Here is a 23,841-nt window from a genome sequence, read left to right on the forward strand (position 1 = left end):
GTAGGCTGTAGTGTACCACTCATAGCTTTTTGTACACAACTGCAAATGCCAAATGGTTTGATTTTCCGAAAAGGGCTACAACTTTTATTTTTGGATCATCTCCAAATTCCTTATAGATTGCAAGATACAAGCTTACAAAATCGGGTCAGTGCAGCAGAAACTTTCCTCTATGCGATCGCGAAAGGCTTTCCGCGATCGCGAATCACTGGCCAATTTCTCCCATTTTACTCATCGCGATCGCGGTCAGTTCCTCGTGATCGCGTAGCATACTGCTGTAGCCAAAAACCAACAGCTAAAAATGGCCTAGAAATGGTCCAAAACCACCCGGAAACTCACCCGAGCCCCTTGGCACCCCGTCCGAACATACCAACAAGTCTCAAAACATATCACAGACTACTTAGTCGAGGCCTCAAATCACATCAAACAACGTTAAAAACACGAATCACACCCCAATTCGAATCTAATGAAACTAAGAATTCCAATTTCTACATTCGATGCCGAAACCTATCAAATCATGTGTGATTGACATCAAATTTTGGACACAAGTCAATTTTGACATTACGAACCAACTTCTAGAATCGGAATCCGACCCTGATATCAAAAAGTCCACTCCTGGCCAAACTTCTCAAAAACCTTAAAATTTATAACTTTCGCCAAATGATCCCGAAATGACCATCGGACCTCCAAATCCATTTTCGGACGCGCTCCCAATACCAGAATTACCATACGGAGCTATTCTCAGACTCGGAATCCCAAACTGACATCGATAACATTGAAATACACCTCAACCCAAATTTATGAAGTTCTTCCAAAATGCTAACTTCCACAATACGCGCCGAAATGCTCCCGAGTCATCCAAAACTCGATCCGGACATACCCCCAAGTCCAAAATCATCATACGACCCTGTTGGAACCTTCAAATCCCGATTCCAAGGTCGTTTACTCAAAAATCACACTTTAGTCAATTCTTCCAACTTAAAGTTTCCGAAATGAGAATTTTCTTTCCGAATCAACTTCGAACTTCTCGAAATTCAATTCCGGCCACGCATGCAAGTCATAATACCTGAAGTGAAGCTACTCAAGGCCTCAAACCGCTGAGCGATACGGTAGATCTCAAAACAACCCGTCGGGTCGTTACATGAAGCTCCTTGGATCATTTCAGTTAAGGCATTTAGAAACAATTTTACACCACAGGCATCCATCATAGTGTGATTAAGTCTGAATCCAACAGCAAATCCCCAACAGCTAAAATGTTTCACTTATAACAATTAGATAAATATTTATATTTAGTAATTAAGTTTTATAATATTTTGATGAAATAACCATTATAAACTTATAGCCTGTTTGGCCTAGCTTCATTTTGGCCAAAAGTTTTTTTTTACCAAAAGTATTTTAAGTTAAAGTGTTTAGATAAGCTTTTAGAAGGAAAAAAGTATTTTTGAGCAGGAGCAGAAGAATTTTTTGAGAAGCAGAAAAAATAGCTTCTCCCTAACAGTATTTTTTCGAAAAATATTTTTGAGAAAAATACACTTAAAAACACTTTTTAAAAGCTTAGTGTAACGATCCGACTGGTCGTTTTACTTTCTAGAACCCCGTTCCCCTAAATAAGACTTCCCGTACTTGCTTTTACTGATTTTCGTCCGGTTTGAGGTAAGTAACGATTGTAAATCTAGACCTGAGGGTATGAAACCCTGGAATTTCATACTCTTTTGATAAATGAGGTGACACACCTGCTAGGTGATGGGCGTGTGGGCGTGCACCAGTAGGGATTGTGACTTGGTCCGTCCCGTGGCAACTGTAGAGTTGCATATTTTGATAAACTCTATATGATATCTATGTGTTTTAGAAATGATTCTGTTAACTTGGGTTGAATGCCATGTTTGGGGCCTTGTGCTACTGTTTGGACCCTCAGGGGTATTTTACTGTTATCCTCACACTGTTTTTATTCGAAAGCATATCCTCAGTCATGATTTTTTACCTGTTCATTGTTCGATTCAGTTTCATGTGGGGCTGCTTATCGGGCGGATTGAGCGGTTATTTACTCTTAACGGTTTGGCTTATCGGTTATCAACTTTTAAATGTATTAATCCGCTAGCCACCCGATAAGATATCGGACGGATTGGTATCGGTTTAGCTCTTATCGGGCGGTTATCGGGCGGTTTATCGGCCTAATTCAATATATACTGCGTGCATTAATCTATATTGCGTGCATTATATCCCAAAGTAGACTACATTAATGCCTACTGTTAACGCCTAACATATTCCCACTGTTAATGCCTATACATCACCGTTGGAGTCTTAGAGACACAGATGGATTCTAATTTAATACTAGAAAACGCAATACATGAAAGACAAGTTGTAGTAGCCTCCTAATGCTTACTTCAGAAGTTAGCACTAATATACATTTTCATTGTTGTGTATTTTAACACAAAATTCAGTTAGACTTAATAGGAAATAAGCAAATACACCGGAAGTCATACCGAAGTATAGGATTCTGAATGTCACCAATGATTTGTGATGGTTAGTTCATAGCTCTAGACTTTAATCTAGGACCATCAAAGAGACTGAATTTGGCAGAAGAATCACTGTGAATTATATATATATATATATATTCTTAACGGGTTAACGGATTATTCGTTAAGAAATTCAATAATCCGCCACCAAACCGATAAGCCGTTAATAAAAAAATTTCAATCCGTTTCCCGTTCATTAAACCATTAATCCGATACCAATAAGCCATTAAGCTTCGGTTTCGATTCGATTTTCGGTTTCGATTCGATTTTGAACACCCCTAGATTCATTACTCTATTTTTAAATATATGAAAGTTGTTTGGGCTGAGTTCCCTGATTTTTCATGCCCGAGTGGTTTGTGAGGTTGATGACTGAGAGAGGCCGAGGGCCTGATGGTGAGGATTATATTATTATGGATCGGGCTGCACGTCGCATCGATATTGGGTCGGGATGCACGTTGCAGCGATATAGCGCTTGGGCTGTAGGAGCCCCTCCGGAGTCTGCACACCCCCAGTGAGCGCAGTCGACTATATATTTATGGATCGGGCTGCACGCCGCAACGATTATTATAAGATACCTTTTGAGCGTGAGTGTTGATTGATGAGAGTTGAGTCACGAGTGATTGAGAGGCTTTGCCCGAGGGGCTTGTTTTATGAAATACTGTTTTCACTCTTCTTTTATACTGAGCCTCTATTGAAAATGTTGAACAAATGTTTTAACAACTTTCTTTGAAACTGGAGTTTTTACTAGGTGTTCAGAATTTAATTACTGATTTGATCTTGTTATTCCCACTGAGGTTGTTATGTTATGAGATGTATATGATTTTAAATGCTCGTCACTGCACTTAGCCTTTATTTATAATTGTTACTTACTGAGTTGGTGTACTCACGTTACTCCCTGCACCTTGTGTACAGATCCAGGTGCCAGGGCATCCGAGTGAGAGCTGTTCCTTTCTTTCAGAGCATTTCCGAAGTTAGAAAGGTAGCTGCATGGCGTCCGCATCGCTGCCCTTTTCCTTCCTATCTTTTAGTATTTATTTTTATCAGACTCATCTTGTATTGAGTAGATAATATCGGATTGTATTTTAGTGGCTCAAGACTAGTGACACCGGGATCAGGCAGTGTTTGATGCTTTGCATGTTTTTCCGCTTGTTTTAAAATGTTTAACAGAAGATTTGTGATAATATCTGATTAGTAAATGAATTAAGAAAAAGACCTTTTATGTTGTAAATGTCAAATCAGCTAGCCTAGTACTGCGATAGGCGCCATCACGACCGGGGTGGTTTGGGGTCGTGACAAGTTGGTATCAGAGCCTAGGTTACATAGGTCTCACCAGTCATGAGCCGGTTTAGTAGAGTCTTGTGGATCGGTACGGAGACGTCTGTACTTATCTTCGAGAGGCTGTAGAACCTTTAGGAAAAACTTCACATTCTTGAATTCCTGTCATGCGAATCCGTTGATTCTGGTAACGAAACTTCTGTTATTCTATTCTCTCACAGATGGTGAGGACACGTACTACCGGATAGTGGACGACCACTAGTACCACCAGTTGGGGCCACTAGAGGCTAAAGTCGCGGTTGAGGCCGTGGTAGGGGCAGGGGTGTAGCCCGCATAGCAGATAGGGAAGCACATGCAGATCCACCAATCGCCCCAGTTCACGATCAGGTCCCAATTGCGGATGCTCCAGCAGGACCAGCTCAGGCACTGACTGTGCCTATTGTTATTCTGGGTCTTCAGGAGACCTTGGCTGAGATCTTGACCGTGTGCACTAGTCTTGCTCAGGCATTCGCAGTATCGACCACAACAACTACTTCTCAGGCTGGGGGAGGCTTTTAGACTCCCGCCGCCCACACACCCAAGCAGGTTATTCAGGGATTGCAGACACCAGAGGCACCACCAGCCCAGCCAGTTGCACCTGCTCAGGATTATGTAGTACCAGTTATGCCTGAGGACAAGCAGCGTCGATTGGAGAGGTTTGGTAGACTTCAGCCACCGACTTTCAGTGGTGCAGATGGCGTGGATGCCCAGGATTTCTTGGACAAGTGTTAGAGGATTCTTCGTACAACGGGTATTCTGGAGACCAGCGGGGTCGTATTTACTACTTTTCAGTTTTCTGGAGCTGCCTTTACCTGGTGGGAGGCTTATGAGAGGCATAGGCCTGTTGGTGCAGCACCCCTTACCTGGCAGCAGTTCTCCGCTCTCTTTTTGGAGAAGTATGTGCCACAGTCTCGTAGGGAGGAGTTGCGCAGGCAGTTCGAGCAATTGCGTCAGGATGATATGACTGTGACGCAGTATGAGATGAGGTTCTCAGAGTTAGCTCGTCATGCTGTTTGGTTGCTTCCTACGGATAGAGAGAGGATCAGGAGGTTCGTGGATGGCCTCATATATTAACTTCTGATTCTCATGACCAGAGAGAGGGTGTCAGGTGCTACTTTTGAGCAGGTTGTTGATATTGCCCAAGAGATTGAGTCAGTTCGTCACCAGGAGCGAGATGAGAGGGAAGCCAAGAGGTCTCGGGGATCTGGTAGTTTTGGTGGTGCTCCTTCGAGAGGCCAGTTTCAGCACGGCAGAGGCCGTCCATTCAGGCATGCTCAGTCAGCTCGCCCAATTCATCGTGGGGCATCATCGGGCCATGGTTCTCATAGTTCTCATCAGGGCCATTCATCACTTAGTTCCCTTCCAGCCCAGAGTTCGTCCTGTTCTCCATCAGTTCAGGGCTCTTCCATGCCAGGTTCTTCTACTGGTCATCCTGGTGTTAGGGATTCCCTTCAATCTTCGTCCCCTACACCAGGAAGTTGTTATGAGTGTGGAGAGTTTAGGCATATGAGGAGGAAGTGTCCTCGTCTTCTTGGGGGCCCATCTCAGCATAGGAGTCAGCCCTCGACTTCAGCTCCAGTTACTTCACCACCTGCCCAACCCGCTAGGGGTGGGGGTCAGTCAGCTAGGGGTCGCCCCAGAGGGGGAGGTCGATCAGGTGGTGGTCAGGCCCGTTTCTATGCACTCCCAGCCAGACCAGATGCCATTGCTTTAGATGCCGTGATTACAGGTATTGTCTCAGTTTTCCGCAGATATGCCTCTGTGTTATTTGATCCTGGTTCCACTTTTCATATGTGTCATCATATTTTGCTCGTTATTTGGATTTGCCCCGTGAGTCCCTTGTTTAATCCGTTCGTGTATCTACTTCGGTGGGCGATACTATTATTGTGGACCGCATATATCGATCGTGTGTGGTGACTATTAGGGGTTTGGAGACCCGAGTGGACCTTCTATTGCTTTGTATGGTGGATTTCGATGTGATATTAGGCGTGGATTGGCTATCTCTGTGCCGTGCTATTTTGGATTGTCATGCTAAGACGGTGACATTGGCTATGCCTGGTGTGCCACGGATTGAGTGGCGGGGTTCAACTGATTTTATTCCCAGTATGGTGATTTTATTTTTGAAGGCCCGGCAGATGGTTGGGAAGGGTTGTCTTTCTTACTTAGCCTTTGTGAGGGATGTCATTTCAGAGACTCCTAGTATCGATTCTGTTCCAGTAGTGAGGAACTTTTCGGATGTGTTCCCTGCAGACCTGCCGGGCATGCCGCCGGATACGGATATTGACTTTGGTATTGATTTGGTGCCGGGCACTTAGCCCATTTCTATTCCACCATATCGTATGGCACCGGCGGAGTTGAATGAGTTGAAGGAGCAACTTCAGGAACTCCTCTATAAGGGGTTTATTTGGCCTAGTGTGTCACCGTGGGGTGCGCCTGTTCTATTTGTGAAGAAGAAAGATTGCACGATGAGGATGTGCATTGATTACAGGCAGTTGAACAAAGTCACAACTAAGAACAAGTATCCTTTGCCTCGTATCGATGATTTATTTGAACAACTTCAGGGAGCGAGGGTGTTCTCCAAGATTGATCTCAGGTCAGGGTATCAGCAGTTGAAGATCAGGGACTCGGATATTCTTAAGACGGCTTTCAGGACCTGATATGGTCATTATGAGTTCCTTGTGATGTCTTTTGGGCTGACCAATGCCCCAACATCATTCATGCATTTGATGAACATCGTGTTTCGTCCTTATCTCGACTCGTTTGTTATTGTATTCATTGATGATATTCTAGTGTACTCGCGTAGTCAGGAGGAGCACGCTGAGCATTTGAGAGTTGTACTGCAACGGTTGAGGGAGGAGAAACTTTATGCGAAGTTCTCCAAGTGTGAGTTTTGGCTTAGTTCAGCAGCTTTCTTAGGGCACGTGGTGTCCAGTGAGGGTATTCAGGTTGATTTAAAGAAGATAGAGGCGGTTTAGAGTTGGCCCAAACCATCCTCAGCCACAGAGATTTGTAGTTTTCTTGGTTTGGCGGGTTATTACCGTCGGTTCGTTCAGGGATTTTCATCTATTGCATCACCCTTGACCAAATTGACTCAAAAGGGTTCTCCATTCAGGTGGTCGGATGAGTGTGAGGCGAGCTTCCAAAAGCTCAAGACTGTCTTGACCACAGCTCCAGTGTTAGTTTTGCCATTAGCTTCAGGTTCATATACAGTATATTGTGATGCTTCTAGAGTTTGTATTGTGTGTGTATTGATGCAGGAGGGTAGAGTGATTGCTTATGCTTCTCGTTAGTTGAAGCCCCATGAAAAGAACTACCCTGTTCATGATTTGGAGTTGGCTTCCATTGTTCACGCGTTGAAGATTTGGAGGCATTATCTCTATGGTGTGTCTTGTGAGGTGTTTACTGATCGTCATAGCCTCCAACACTTTTTCAAGCTGAAGGAACTCAATTTGAAGCAGCGGAGATGGTTGGAGCTGCTAAAGGATTTTGATATCACTATCTTGTACAATCCGGGGAAGGCCAATGTAGTGGCCGATGCCTTGAGTAGGAAGGCGGTGAGTATGGGCATTTTGGCGTATATTCATCTTGGGGAGAGACCTCTTGCAGTTGATGTTCAGGCCTTAGCCAATCGGTTCGTGAGGTTGGATGTTTCGGAGCCCAGGCGGATCTTAGCTTGTGTGGTTTCTCGGTATTCCTTGTTCGATCGCATCAGAGAGCGCCAGTATGATGATCCTCATTTTCTTGTCCTCAATGACAGAGTTCAGCATGATGATGCCAGAGATGTGACTATTGGTGATGATGGGGTATTGGGGATGCAGGGCCGGATATGTGTGCCCAATGTAGATGGGCTTCGGGAGTTGATTCTGGAGGAGGCTCATAGCTCGCGGTATTCCATCCATCCGGGTGTCGTGAAGATGTATCAGGATTTGAGGCAGCACTATTGGTGGAGGAGAATGAAGAAAGACATAGTGGGATTTGCAGCTCGGTGTCTCAATTGTCAGCAGGTGAAATATGAGCATCAGGGACCGGGTGGCTTGCTTCAGCGGATAGATATTCCAGAGTGGAAGTGGGAGCGGATCACCATGGATTTCGTAGTTGGACTCCTACAGACCTTGAGGAAGTTCGATGCTATTTGGGTGATTGTGGATCGGCTGACCAAGTCTGCGCACTTCATTCCTGTGTGTACTACCTATTCTTCAGAGCGGTTTGCAGAGATTTATATCCGAGAGATTGTTCGCCTGCATGGTGTCCCAATTTCCATCATTTCAGATAGAGGTACTCGGTTTACATCGCAATTTTGGAGGGCCGTGCAACGAGATTTGGGTACTCAGGTTGAGATGAGTGATCGCAGCCAACTCCGCACTACTAATAAGTAGCAAGAGAGGGTCGCAATAGCTTTTACCCAATTTTGGGTCGGGATCGAATCCTCAGAGAGCTAGAAGTTGGAATCGAGTATCTATCTAGTGTAGAATTGCGTTTTTGTTCTTAATTACACTTCTCAACATTTTTGGGATTTTCTTTATAATTCTAATTTTAACAAACTACAAAATTGTAAATTATGATAAGAGTTAAATTGCTACGGGTTGTTCAAATAGTAAAAAGGGCACTAGGGTAGTGACATCCGCCTAGGTGGGCAATTGACGGGTATTTGAAACTAAGGCATAATTGACATGATTGGGGAATATGATATAACCGTTTTACTACTTTACCCACTCTACACCTCTCGGTGGTTCTTGATTTTGCCCAATTGACTTTCTCAAGACCAATTGGGTATGCAAATTTGAATAAGCAACTAGGGTTCAAGTCGGGTATTACTCTCTCGAGGTTTAACCCTTTAATTGGGACTATCAATCTCTTGAGTACATCCCAATTCCTTGTTGGATCAATTTCAGAGACTTAGGCTCTCATTCTCAAGAAGAGCCCAAGTCAACTAAGCACAAACTAGTGTTTGCAACCACTAATTCAGAAATAAACCAAGAAATTGATCCAAATACCAAACACCCATAGTCAATTTAACCTTAAAATACAAGACCCATCAATTACCCACACTAGGGTTGAGCCACAACCCTAGCTATGGGGTCTAGCTGCTCATATTCAAAGAAGAAAAATAAGAAATAGATGAAGATGAACACATATTAATTAATTACTAAACTAAATACAAAGATACAATGAATGAAAAGTAAGTAAAAAATGCCCAAAATGGCTAAGAAAAGTCGTCTCATGAGCGTAGCTTACGTATTACAATATATGATACCCTAAAAATGGAAAAAGAATCTATTTATACTAAGCTGAAAAATCTGGACAAAATTGCCCCTGCGGGGTTAGTGCGGACCGCACAAAATGGACCGCGGTCCGCACTAGGCTCTTGACTTCAAATTCTTGCTCTCTGAACTTGGGCTCCGTGGACCGCACAGAATGGACTGCGGCCGCGGAGGCTTCTAGTGCGGTCCGCACAAAGTTGTTTGCGGACCGCGGAGGCTTAAAACTTGAAAATGCAACCTCTCTGAATCTTGGCACTGCGGACCGCACAAAACCTAGTGCGGCCGCACTGCCTGGATGCTATAAAATAGAGTTCTCTGAATCTCCCAGTACGGACCGCACAAAGTGGTGTGCGGCCGCACTGGGCCTGTTTTGACTGAACTGGGCTTGTCTTTGGCACTTGTGCAAGTTTCACTCCTTTTGAGCCGATCTTTGACATTTTGTCACTTTGTTGATCAAACCTGCAATCAAGCACAACTTGTGAGCCTTTTGGGACTATTTTGTATGAATATTTGATCAAAGCATAAGCAAAAAGGAGTATAAAATGCGTCAAAATCTCTATTTATCAACTCCCCCAAACTTAAACTTTTGCTTGTCCTCAAGCAAACAAAATAAGACCCACCCCTTAAGAGAATGTCCAAGAAAAATTTAAGCTGTCCTAAAGCAATCTCAACTAGCATCAATTGGGACTATCAATTGCCCTCAATACAAATAAACCATTAACAACATTTACTCTTTGAAAAACCATGGTTCAAGTGCGACACAAGAGCATCAAGAGTTGACTCAACACATCAAAGAACTCTTTCAATTACTCTGGTCATTGTGGAACCCAAACTCACACATCCTCAACTCTCCCTAAGCAAACCTCACCTTTAGAATAGTGGCACGCAAAATGAGGTTAATGGAAATTCACTCATCTCTCTCAAGAAAAAGTCACAAGTCTGGCTCTAGGTACCATATGCTTTCCCCTTATGTGAGTATCCACTAATGTAAGCTTCATTCAACTCAAGATCATATAGGGCTTTTGTGGAGACATTGTGAAGGCTTTTGGTTCAGGGTAGGGAATGTTTTGGTCTAAGTGGGTTCCATCTTCCCTTAAGCACTTCTTTTGATTCATTTGGCATCCATTCAGTTGACTCTTTGAGTCATTTTCACTTCTTTCTAAGGGGTTAGAGAGACACACTGTCACTCTTTTTTAGGCATTTCACACATTTTCTCCTTTTTCAAGTTTCCACACCTTTCATTCTTTGCTTTTCTTGAATCCTTTTTTATTCTTTTTCACATTGAACATTCTTTTTGTCCTTTTGTTTTTCTTTCTTTTTTATTGCCTTTCCTTTTCTTCATTTTTGCGCCTTTTTACCACTTTGTTGCAATCCTCGTGTCTCCCCCAAACTTATACTTTTGCCATGTTCTAAAGGAAAGATCGGGTGCCAAGAGAGGGTGTCTTTTAGAATGGGTATAGGCTTGTATCATGGTTCTTGAAAGAAAAAGGTCTAAGGCTCAAAAGGGTTAACTAGGGATCATATCAGTGGTAGGTTATGGAATTGTTCAAACTATCATTTGGATCAAGGAGAGCCTATAATCATGTCTCAAGTCAAAATTCACCTAGGATTTCGCCTCAACAAACATTCAGGGCAAGTTCTAGACCAATGGCTCGGGACTTGGACTTGCAATTCAATTACTCACCACACAAGCTATGGGATTGCTAAAGACATAGAGTCGGAGGCCTACAACGACCTTAGATACGATTTGAGCACNTTACATGCCTCAACACATGTATTATCTGCCTTTTCCTTAGTTGATATTGTTTCCCTCTCCTTTATATTTCTGTATTTAAGTTATGTGTGTAATCAATTGTTTGTCATAAATTTGATACTCTGTGAATCCCCTTTACCCTTTTATCCCTTTGTATGTGAGTTAATTGTTCAGGGCATAGCAGCACCCCAATATTGCTGTCTATGATCCTGAACTGGATTCATTGAACTCCTTAACTCAATCAATTCCCACTTCCCATTCTCCCCACTATGTGCTTGAGCCTTGACTTAGGTCTGATAGTGTCCTAATCACTATCCAGACCTTTGTCTGACCATCAAAAGGTCTGCTCCTAACTTGTTCATCTAGCAAGTGGTCAGGGGTGTGCCAGCCTGCCTTATGTCTAGGTATGACCACCACTTGTCATGGCCCCTTAATTCCCTTTCACTTTGCACTTACTCCTAGCTATAAGTTCTGACCCTCTCTTTCAAGCCATGCTTTGGGACCCCTGAGCTCCCTTTGAACTTGGATGTTTGAGGGCTGGCTATTCCACACTGCACCATCCTGTTCATANTGATTTCCCTTTCTTTTCTCTTTACAAATCAAGTACTATTGAAACCTTTCCTTAAATATACCTCGTGTATTTTCCCTTCTTATGCTACTGTGAAGGATTTTATTCAAATTTCCTTTCTTTGTTTACACTTTTCCGTTTGAAATTAAATCCCTTGACTAAAGGGAGAATATTTGAGACTGATTTTTTTTTAAAAGGGGTTTTCTTACCTTTCTTGTTTGCTTCTCTACACTATAAAAGAGGCTACCCTTCTACACTTTTACACACGAACACAGAATACCATCTGAGTTCACAATTCCCTTTCACTCTCTCTTTCTGATACTCACACTGCTGTGGTCTTTGCTCGCTTTCTTCTGCATTCTTTACTTCTATACCGGTATGTTTCAATTAGTTAATACGCCCTAAGAACAATGTGTTTAATTCTGTCCACATGTTTTCTAGCATATTATAACGTGCTTCCCCTTCTCTTACAGTCCAACATTTAAATAATCTGTGCAGTTGTTTGTTTGTTGTGAATATGATGCTTTATGAATTCCCTTACCCCTTTTACCCCTTTGTATGTGAGTTTATTATTCAGGGCATAGCAGCACCCCAATATTGCTGTCTATGATCCTGAACTAGATTCATTGAACTCCTTAACTCAATCAATTCCCACTTCCCATTCTCCCCACTATGTGCTTGAGCCTTGACTTAGGTATGATAGTGTCCTAATCACTATCCAGACCTTTGTCTGACCATCAAAAGGTCTGCTCCTAACTTGTTCATCTAGCAAGTGGTCAGGGGTGTGCCAGCCTACCTTATGGCTAGGTATGACCACCACTTGTCATGGCCCCTTAATTCCCTTTCACTTTGCACTTACTCCTAGCTATAAGTTCTGCCCCTCTCTTGCAATCCATGCTTTGGGACCCCTAAGCTCCCTCTGAACTTGGATGCCTGAGGGCTGGCTATTCCACACTGCACCATCCTGTTCATAGTGGCATCCTGGGTGTAAGCAATGCCTGGAATCCCTGAGATTCCTTGAAACTTTGAAACACCCTGGATAATGAGAAGGCTTTGGAGATCTGGACCCCGGAGTTGGTTAAATACGTATTATTGGACATTAAGATTGAATTAGGCTGCTAGGATCTAGCTGTTAGTTTTTGATGTATTTCTATTATTTCAGTTGATTCATTGGGTTGTAATAACTTGTATAGAACTCGGGGAATCTAGTAAAAGGGTGTGGGAGGGGTTTTACTTTCTTGCATCAATAAAGGGTAGATATCATGACTTTAGGACTTTAATTTTTGCACTAGAAATACTGTATAAAAGATGGTTCGATGTTTCTGATTCAAGTCACCTAGATACCATGCCTATAGGGTTTAATGTTTAATTATGATATAAGTCATCTAGAAATCCTGCCTATAGGACCTTAACGTTCATGTAATCAGTGCATATAGAAATCATGCCTATAGGGAATCCATATGCATTATGCAAACTGTAGGGTAATTAAATAATTACCTCTTCTTACCAGTTCTTAACAGACTATTTTAATCAGATATAGATATCATAGGATTCCGCATCAAGTTCGTTCGATTCTTCTTAAGCAATAACAATCTGTTAAATGGTCTCTAATGTCTTAATGTTTTCAACCTCAATCTTTTGACAAAAACTCTTTTGAATCAGTATACATTTGAGTCCTTCAAATCAGCACCTCTTCTGAAATGGTTTCTTCCTAAAATTCTGCCTAAACATTTTCCAACTAAGTTTTGGTCTTCCTGAAATTGTCTTTAAAACAGTTCTGCAGTTTACTCTTTCCTTAAGTATTTCTGACTCTGGAACTCCTTTTATGGTTTATACTCATGATTCTCTCTAAACTTATTTCTAAACTGACTGCAGTCTGTACTTTCCGGCATTAGACTACTTTTCTAGAACCAGTACTTTCTAAATCACTCGCTTAAGATACCTTAAGTTCTGAAAATTGGATCCAAGTTGCCTAATGTGGGCTTCTTGTCTAAACGTATGTATCGAACCAGTCCGCTCGCTGCTTAATTTTTAATTTTAAAGACTAAACCAGTATGTGTAAAGGCATACTAAACACAAGAATCTTAATATCTATAAGTTAGGAATTGTTCAAGCTTGTATTCTTGGTGATAGTGAACAACTGTAGCTAAGCCTTAGTTCTATGTGGGATTCGACTCCGGACATGTAAACCGGATTATATTTGCAACGACCGCTTAGTCCTTTTTATAAGGCATAGTTGGGCGTGATCACTACTTCTTTTATGGCAATAATCTGTCTGCCTATCACTGCCCGTTAAGAAACTGATCCCTTAATTAAAGGCAATCATGTGTGTAATTGATTTTGAATAGTGATTGTTTCCAAGTTTATGTTAAGTCTTTGCTTATCACCTTAATTTCTACTCGTTTTCAAAACTATAAATATCCACCTTCTCTTCTTTGAAAGACACGGACAATTTTTAAGTTCAGAACACACACTTACACTCAAAAATTCTCTCTTGCTTAACTGCTACTTGTGGTACTGTCTGTTTAGCCGGCTGAAAGCCAAGGCTAGACTTTGGAGTCTAACTTACTTTTCTTTACTGCACTTTGCTTCTCTGACTGGTATGTTCTACTTACTTTTCTTTACTGCACTTTGCTTCTCTGACTGGTATGTTCTAACTAATTTTTCAGCATCAACAACAACATGTTTCTTTCATTCTTGTTTGTCTCCTGTTTGTATTTAACTAAGTTTCATTATTAAGCATGCTGTATTATGCCTTTTATGTTCTGAATTAATGTTTCTGTTACTTACTCATCATGGTTTGTGAACCTTAAATCCCCATCCCCAATGTGTTTGGTATCTGTGGTTGGTTTATGGCATGGCAGCATTGAACATTGCTGTCCATGACCCAAACATGATCCCCAGGGATCATAACCTCCATGTTTTCTCTAGTTGTTGTGTGTTCTGGTTGTCTTATAGGCATGCCAGCATCTTCTATTGCTGTGCATGCCCAAAGTTGACCCTTGCCTAAGTACATAGGCTCTTTGCAATGAATTCCCAACCCTTGACCCCCTTTCTATGAAGTTTATCAATTATGTGTTTTACTAATTACTGTTTCCCTAATCACCTTTTACCCCTTTCCTTGTCCCCTCAGTATTAAAACTCCATTCATGTACTTCCACTATCTTCTAAGACTTAAGTTCTGCCCTTCTTGTGTGAGCGTTGCCTTGGGACCTATGAGCTCCCTCTGAACTTGGACACATAAGGGCTGGCCCTTCCACACTGCACTCATCTCTATCTAGTTCTATGAACCTAGGTGTATGCACTGCCCGGGGTTCCTTGAGACCTTTAGGGAACTCTAACATACCCAGGTACGAGAAAGGCTTTGAAACAAGTGGTATTTGAGGCGTTTTGTTCCATAACTCATAGAGGAAGTTAGAATCATGCTTCCTATGGTTGTACTTTTCCCATTTTATGTATTTTCTTTGTAATTTAGCAACTGATCTGTAATAACTTGTAACAAACATTTGGGGTTGGCTAGTGAAAAAGGGATGGGTAATTATGCATGCTCAAGGGTAGAAAACATGCCTATAGGACTGTTTTACATCCTGCGTGTTCAATTCTGCATTTTAGATACCATGCCTATAGGGTTTCATTTAAATTTCTGCATGTTCAACTTCACACCTAGATAACCTACCTATTGGACTTTATTTTAAATTCTGCACGCTTGTTACCACTTAGACATCATGCTTTAGGATCTAAACGGCTACAAATGAGTATCATGTTTATAAGGTTAAGATCAGTACAATATATAGAGATCATGCCTATAGGAATTCCAAGTGAAAACCTGCCTGTTTCTATTTCTCGTTCTACTAGATATCATGTCTATAGGAATTAAAAACACTAGGTATCATGTCTATAGGAATTAAAAACACTAGATATCATGTCTATTGGAATTAAAACCAGCAACACTAGATATCATGTGTATAGGTATTAAAACCAGCAATAATGGATGCCATCATCTGCAGAATCTGAGACTAGTCTAATTTAAAATCAGTCTATTCCTTACCAGTTTTAAATAATTTAATCCTCTATTTAACACAGTTTAGCAAGCATGCCTATAGGATTTCAAGCCGCTCATTTTTTTAAGTTTGTTACTGCTTTGCCACATTCTGAATCAGTAATAGATACCATGCTCATAGGATTCTGCCGCAAACACTTAGGCAAACCTTAGGTAATAACAATAAATAAAACTTAGCCCGTTTCTGATAATTAATAATTGCTACAACCAGCAGGCAGGATTGATTCGGACTTCTTATCTGAGTTATGTAATAAATTGGTCTGCTTCAACAACTTAAAACTCCCCTTTTGCCTAAATGTTTCCATACCCTGCTTGGCTGTTTAAATGTTAGCCCCATTTTATTTCAATTATAGCCTGATTTTGAACCCCAATTGAACCCAATTTGAAGCCTAATTACTCCGACCCAATTGCAATCTGAACCGACCCAAACCCTATTCTATTAAACCGCCCCACTTACCCGTCCAATCCAGGCCGTTGATCAAAATGATCAACAGCCATCAGACCCCCTTACCTTAATTAATCCCAAACGACCCCTTAAACCCTATGATTCCTCACAACATGCCGCCTCTGAATCCCCCTCCTCTCTCAAATCCTCTCTACACCACCGTCAAATCCTAGCCGCCGCCACCCTAATCCGCTCTAATCCATGGCCTTCCAAGGTCATTGGAGACCTGTATCAGCCTCCCAAGGCTTCTACGTGTTCGTTTCTGTGGTCTCATGACCAGATCATGAAGGGGCTTGGTCCAGACTTTGCTTGATGACTGTTCTCCGGTCGTCTCTGATCTTTCTCCGGCCAACCATGGCCATTCGAGTCAGACGTTTGACTCTCCTGCTTAGATCAGTGGCTTTCAAGGCCTTTCTCGTCACTTGGGTTCTTCTGAAATCCTAATCTCTAAGGTTCTTTCGATTTCTTTCTGATCTGCTTCAGATCTATGTTTGCTTTGAACTTCTAAGCATTTTTCTTGAAGTTTCTTTTAAAACTCTGCTTCCAAAACTCTTTATCTTTTTCGATTAGGATTTTTTTGTTAAGTTATTTCAAGACAATCTCTGATTTTTGACATGTTTTGCTATGTTTGCTCGTATTGTTCTCCTCTCTGAGTTTGCATGATAAAACCCCTAATTTCTTCTGAGGTTTCTGAGTCCATTTGTTAGTATTTGTTTGATTTACTTGCTTATCTTCCCTTAATTAAAGGCAATCATGTGTGTAATTGATTCTTAGTAGTGATTGTTTCCATGTTTATGTTAAGTCTTTGCTTATTACCTTAATTTCTACCCGTTTTCAAAACTATAATTACCCGCCTTCTCTTCTTTCAAAGACGAACAATTTTAAGTTCAGAACACACACTTACACCCAAAAACTCTCTCTTGCTTTACTGCTACTTGTGCTACTGTCTGTTTAGCCGGCTGAAAGCCAAGGCTAGACTTTGGAGTCCTGCTTACTTTTCTTTACTGCACTTTGCTTCTCTGACTGGTATGTTCTAACTAATTTTTCAGCATCAACAACAACATGTTTCTTTACTGTTTCTTCCATTCTTGTTTGTCTGTTGTTTGTATTTAACTAAGTTCCATTGTTAAGCATGCTGTATTCTGCCTTTTCTGTTCTGAATTATTTTTTCTATTACTTACTTATCATGGTTTGTGAACCTTAAATCCCCATCCCTAATGTGTTTGGTATCTGTGGTTGGTTTGGGGCATGGCAGCATTGAACATTGTTGTCCATGACCCAAACTTGATCCCCCTGGGATCATAACCTCCATGTTTTCTCTAGTTGTTGTGTGTTCTGGTTGGCTTATAGGCATGCCAATATCTTCTATTGCTGTACATGCGCAAAGCTGATCCTTGCCTAAGTGCATAGGCTCCTTGCAATGAATTCCCAACCCCTGACCCCCTTTGTATGAAGTTATCAACTCTGTATTTTGCTAATTACTGTTTCCCTAATCACCTTTTACCCCTCTCCTTATCCCCTCAGTTTTAAGACTCCATTCCTGCACTTCCACTATCTTCTTAGACTTAAGTTCTGCCCCTCTTGTGTGAGCCTTGCCTTGGGACCCATGAGCTTCCTCTGAACTTGGACACATAAGGGCTGGCCCTTCCACACTGCACTAATCTTTATCTGGTTATATTGAACCTGGGTGTAATCACTGCCCGGGGTTCCTTGAGACCCTTAGGGAACTCTGACAAACCCAGGTCCGAGAAAGGCTTTGAAACAAATGGTATTTGAGGCATTTTGTTCCATAACTCAGAGAGGAAGTCAGAATCAGGCTTCCTATGGTTTTAATTTCCCTTTTTTATGTATTTTATTGATGTAATTCAGCAACTGGTCTGTAATAATTTGTAATGAACATCTGGGGTTGGCTAGTGAAAAAGGGATAGGTAATTATGCATGCTCAAGGGTAGAAAACTTGCCTATAGGATTTGTGTTTTGAATGATTCAATTCTGCATTTAGAAAGTATGCCTATGGGATTGTTTTACATCCTGCATGTTCGATTCTGCATTTTAGATACCATGCCTATGGGATTGTTTTACATCCTGCATGTTCGATACCTATAGGATTTTATTCTGCACGTTTTTTACCACTTAGACATTATGCTCTAGGATCCAAATGGCTATAAATGAGTATCATGTTTATAAGGCTAAAAGTCAGTATAATGTATAGAGATCATGCCTATAGGAATTCCCAAGTGAAAACCTGTCTGCTTCCATTTCTCGTTCAACTAGATATCATGTCTATAGGAATTAAAAATCAGCAACACTAGATATCATGTCTATAGGAGATAAAACCAGCAATAATGGATAACATCATCTGCAGAATCTGAGACTAGTCTAATTTAAAACAGTCTATCCCGAACCAGTTTTTATAATTTAATCCCCTATTTACCACGGTTTAGCAAGCATGCCTATAGGATTTCAAACCGCTCATTTTTAAGTTTGTTACTGCTTTGCCACATTCTGAATCAGTAATAGATACCATGCTAATAGGATTCTGCCCCAAACACTTAGGCAAACCTTAGGTAATAACAATAAATAAAACTGAGCCCGTTTCTGATAATTAATATTTGCTACAACCAGCAGGCAGGTGGTGACTCTTCAAAATGCATAACCCAGTTCCCAAAAGGAATGAGTTGTCCATACCCCAAAAATGTCATAAACCTGATTCTCCCGCCGCGAGGAGGGAAAAAAGGCGCGATAGCATGGCGACTCTGCTGGGGAGAATTAGGCTTTTACCATTTCAGATTGTACTTGTGAATTTGTCCCTTCCCTTTATATGAAATTACTTGTTTGTCTACTACTAAGTCACTGAAGCAGTTTTGGTGCTTCAAAATGAAATAGGAGTTTTGTCCCTTCCCTTTATATACAATTATATATAGAGCATCATTTCATAGCCTGCGAATCCTTTATTATACGCTTCATGGCCCAGAACGTCATGGTCTAAGGACGTCATCCTAACCTTCCAAAGACAGCATTCATGGTCCGGTGGGAACTTGGATCATGTTTAAATTTATGCACAATATTCGCTTGTATTGTTTCTATTTGCAGATAAAACCGGCATGCAACAGCCGTCCCGGCAGGAGCCCGCTCCAGTTCCCGCAGCCATATCAAACTTAACCATTCCCGTAAACCGTCCGCTCACACTCGACCAACCTAAAATATTGCGTCTGTTCTTGGAAAATACCCCTCGGCATACTCCGCCGACAGATCCTGAACTACATATGGCCTGATTCCTGTAAAACCAGGGATATGTAGGCAGCTCAGAAGCTAGGGTGCAGCCTAAACCTCTCCAAAACCATTTCGCTCGGTCAAAATTGGCCATCATATCTTTATTCGAAAACTCTTTCATCATTCCCGGGTAAAGAGGGGCAGCTGTTGATGATCGCTGCCAACTCCGCACTACTAAAAAGTAGCAAGAGAGGGTCGCAATAGCTTTTACCCGATTTTGGGTCGGGATCGATATCCACAGAGAGCTAGAACTGGAATGGAGTATCTATCTAGTTTAGGAATGCGTATGTGTTCTCTGTCATGTCATTGTTGGGGCATTCCTTCACCATAGTTCTATATCTCTCCCAAATCTCATGCAAAGGTTCTGTGGGCTCTTGCTTGAAGGCCAATATATCATCTCGAATTGCCGCCATGTGCCCGGGTGAGAAACATTTAGCAATAAACTTATCTGCCAACTCATCCCAAGTTGTGATGGAATGGTTGGGAAGTCTCTCGAGCCAATCTAATGCTTTCCCCCGAAGTGAGAATGGGAAAAGCCTCAACCTAAGAGCATCCTCGGACACATTCATCTGCTTGCTGCCCCAAAATGTATCCACGAACCCCTTGAGATGTTTGTAGGCATTTTGATCCGTAGCGCTCGTGAAATACCCACGCTGCTCAAGTAAGGTCAGCATCACATTGGTTATCTGAAAATTGCTCGCTCAGATTCTGGGTGGGACAATAGCACTTGCATAGCCTTGATTCAGGAGCACTCGAGGAACCGCTCTTGGAGGTGGTGGAGGAGGGTCTGGAACATTGTCATTTGTATTGGCCTGGCGGCCTCGACGTTGTCCTTGAGGTACAAGAGGCACCTCTTCTTCTCCAATGTCATCTACCTCCTCCCCCACATTCACATTTCCAAGAGGGTCATTAGCATTAAAGCCATTTTGGTACCTGAAGTATTGACACACACAAATTTGTAACAAGAAGGAAAGAAGAACAAAACACAAATCTAACTAAATAGATAGCAAAAACCGTTAGCTCCCCTGCAACAGCACCAAAAAAGTGATCAATGCCAACTCCGCACTACTAAAAAGTAGCAAGAGAGGGTCGCAATAGCTTTTACCTGATTTTGGGTCGGGATCGATATCCACAGAGAGCTAGAATTGGAATTGAGTATTTATCTAGTTTAGGAATACGTATGTGTTCTTAATTACACTTCTCAACATTTTTGGGATTTTCTTTATAATTCTACTTTTATCAAAATTACAAATTGTAAATTTAGCTAAGAGTTAAAATGCTACAAGTTGTTCAAATAGGTTTAAAATGTACTAGGGTAGTGACTACCGCCTAGGTGGTCAATTGACGAGTACTTGAATCTAAAGCACGTTTGACATGATTGGGGAGTATGTTATAACCGTTGCACGACTTTACCCACTCTACACCTCTCGGTGGTTCGAGTGATTTTGCCCGAATTAGCTTTCTCAAGACCAATTGGGTATGCAAATTTGCACAAGCAACTAGGGTTCAATTCGGGTATTACTCTCTCGAGATTTAACCCTTTAATTGGGGCTATGAATCTCTTGAGTACGCCCCAATTTATTGTTGGACCAACTTCGGAGACTTAGGCTCTCTTTCTCAACAAGAGCTCAAGTCAACTCAACACAAACTAGTGTTTGCAACCACTAATTCAGAAATTAACCATGAAATTGGCCCAAATAACAAACACCCATAGTCAAATTAGCCCTAAAATACAAGACCCATTAATTACCCACACTAGGGTTGAGCCACAACCCTAGCTTATGGGTCTAGCTACTGATAATTAAAGGAGAAAAGAAATAAATAGAAGAAGATAAAATACATATTAATTAATTGCTAAGCTAAATACAAAGATTCAATGATGAAAACTAAGTAAAAATGCCCAAAATGGCTAAGAAAAGTCGACCCACGAGTGCAGCTGATGTATTACAATATCTGATACCCTAAAAGTGGAAAAAGAATCTATTTATATTAAGCTGAAAAATATGAAAAAAATTGCCCCTGCGGGGTTAGTGCGGACCGCACAAAATGGACCGCGGTCCGCACTGGGCTCTTGACTTCAAAAATCTCATTCTCTGAACTTGGGCTCCACGGACTGCACAGAATAGACTGCGGCAGCAGAGGCTTCTAGTGCGGTCCGCACAAACTCGACTGCGGACCGCATTGGCTTGAAAACTTCATTTTGCAGCTTCTCTGAATCTTGGCTCTGCGGACCGCACATAATGGTAGTGCGGCCCCATTGCCTTCTGTGCAGACCGCACAAAACCTAGTGTGGCCGCACTGCCTTAATGCCTGAAATACCTTTTGGGATTATTTTGTATGAATATTTGATCAAAGCATAAGCATGAAGGAGTATAAAATGCATCAAAATCTCTAGTTATCAACTCCCCCAAACTTAAGCTTTTGCTTGTCCTCAAGCAAACAAAATAAGACCCACCCCTTAAGAGAATGTCCAAGAAAAATTTTCCGCAGCCCTAAAGTGACCTCAACTAGCCTCAATTGGGACTAACAATTGCCCTCAATACAGATGAATCATTAACAACATTTACTCTTTGAAAAACCATGGATCAAGTGCGACACAAGAGCATCAAGAGGTTACTCGACGCATCAAAGAACTCTTTCAATTACTTTGGTCATTGTGGAACCCAAACTCACACATCCTCAACTCTCCCTAAGCAATCCTCACTTTTAAGATAGTATCACTCAGAACGAGGATAATGGGAATTCCCTCGTATCTCTCAAGAAAAAGCCACAAGTCCGGCTCTAGGTACCATATGCTTGCCCCTTATGTGAGTATCCACTAATGTAAGCTTCATTCAACTCAAGATCATATAGGTTTTTTGTGGAGACATTGTGAAGGCTTTTGGTTCAGGCTAGGAAATGTTTTAGTCTAAGTAGGTTCCATCTTCCCTTAAGCACTTCTTTTGATTCATTTGGCATCCATTCACTTGACTCTTTGAGTCATTTCACTTCTTTCTAAAGGGTTAGAGAGACACATTGTCACTTTTTCTTATGCATTTCAAACCTTTTCTCCTTTTTCAACTTTCCACACCTTTCATTCTCTGCTTTTCTTTGAATCCCTTTTTATTCTTTTTCACATTGAACTTTCTTTTTGTCTTTTTGCTTTTCTTTCTTTTTCATTGCCTTTCCTTTTCTTCATTTTTGTGCCTTTTTACCACTTTGTTGCAATCCTCATCTCTCCACCCAAACTTATACTTTTGCCATGTGCTAAAGGAAAGATCGGGTGCCAAGAGAGGGTATCTTTTAAAACGGGTATATGCTTGTATCACGGTTACTGAAGGAAAAAGGTCTAAGGCTCTAAAGGGTTAACTAGGGATCTTGTCATTGGTAGGATATGGAATTATTCAAACTATCATTTGGATCAAGGAGAGCCTATAATCATGTCTCAAGTCAAAATTCACTTATGATTTCGCCTCAACAAACATTCAGGGCAAGTTCTAGACTAATGGCTCGGGACTTGGGCTTGCAATTCAATTACTCACCGCACAAGCTATGGGATTGCTAAAGACATAGAGTCGGGGGCCCACAACGACCTTAGATAAGATTTAAGCTCACAATGGTCCCGAAAAACCACTTGATGATTATTGGCCAACACAAGAGTCTCAAGGTTACGACTTTCACCATCCTAAACACAACAAATTGTCTTTGACCATAAGATCAAAGGCAAATGTGCTAGGCCCAAGTGAAGCTTTGCTCGAGGTACCCTTAACTATTAACTATGAAAAACAAAAAGAAAAATGGACTCAAACCCTTAAGAAGGTTGTCACGCCATCTATCATTGGGAAGAGCCACCCGGTTCATACAACACTCCACCTTTGGAAAGAACCGTGGCATTAAGAAAACCAAAGGCTTATTGCAAATTTCAAAACAAGAAGCTATCACAACTAAGAAGCTAAAAACGAAAAATTTGCAGAAAGTAAAATGAATATATACAAGAGGGGATTTGTCGAATATACAATAGATGGGATGAATATCTACAATGTAACATAACTTTATATACAGACCAAAAGTAAAATAAAAGTGCGAGAAATGTAGCTAAATGTTGAAAATATATACAAACCAAAGATGAAAAATCAAGAAAGCATAAAAATTGTTAAATATATACAGTCATCCAAAATGTAGGGCCTACCCCCTCAAATGAAAGCTGGCAATGTCCCCAATGCCAACTAGTCTAAATAAAGCATCAAAAAGAGAGAGGGATAAGGATATAAGGAAACTCCCTATGGCCTGTCCGTCTGCATTGGCTCATGTGTGGTCCCTGGGTCCTCTCTATGCTCGGGAACCTCAGACTGGTTCCCTGTGTCCTGCTGCTCTGCTGCTGGGACCTGGGCCTGAACCTGGACAGGCTCCTGAGATACATCCGGTGGCTGATTGGAGGAAACCTCCGTTGGGTCGTCCAACTGGATGACTGCATCATCTGCTCTGGGAATCATCCTCCTCCTCTTGGGAGACCTCTGAGATTGCTCCGGCTGTGGAGGAGCTGCTGGTGCTGGGTCCTGGAGCAATAAGTCTAAAGGCAGGTGGTCTGCCTTCAATCTGTCAACATCCGCTCTCAGCTCCTTCACGGACTCCTTAGAGGCCCGTGTCTTCCTCAGCTTCTTGTGCTCCCTAGCAA

The 23,841-nt window shown here is 41.6% G+C and overlaps 1 pseudogene; it reads right to left on the reverse strand.

Annotated features, from left to right (window-relative positions):
• Window positions 1–23,841, reverse strand: part of LOC109213873 — a 74,277-nt pseudogene that overhangs the window by 11,229 nt on the left and 39,207 nt on the right.

The sequence above is a fragment of the Nicotiana attenuata genome, unplaced genomic scaffold (assembly GCF_001879085.1).
Source record: "Nicotiana attenuata strain UT unplaced genomic scaffold, NIATTr2, whole genome shotgun sequence".
Classification (NCBI taxonomy): Eukaryota; Viridiplantae; Streptophyta; class Magnoliopsida; order Solanales; family Solanaceae; genus Nicotiana; species Nicotiana attenuata.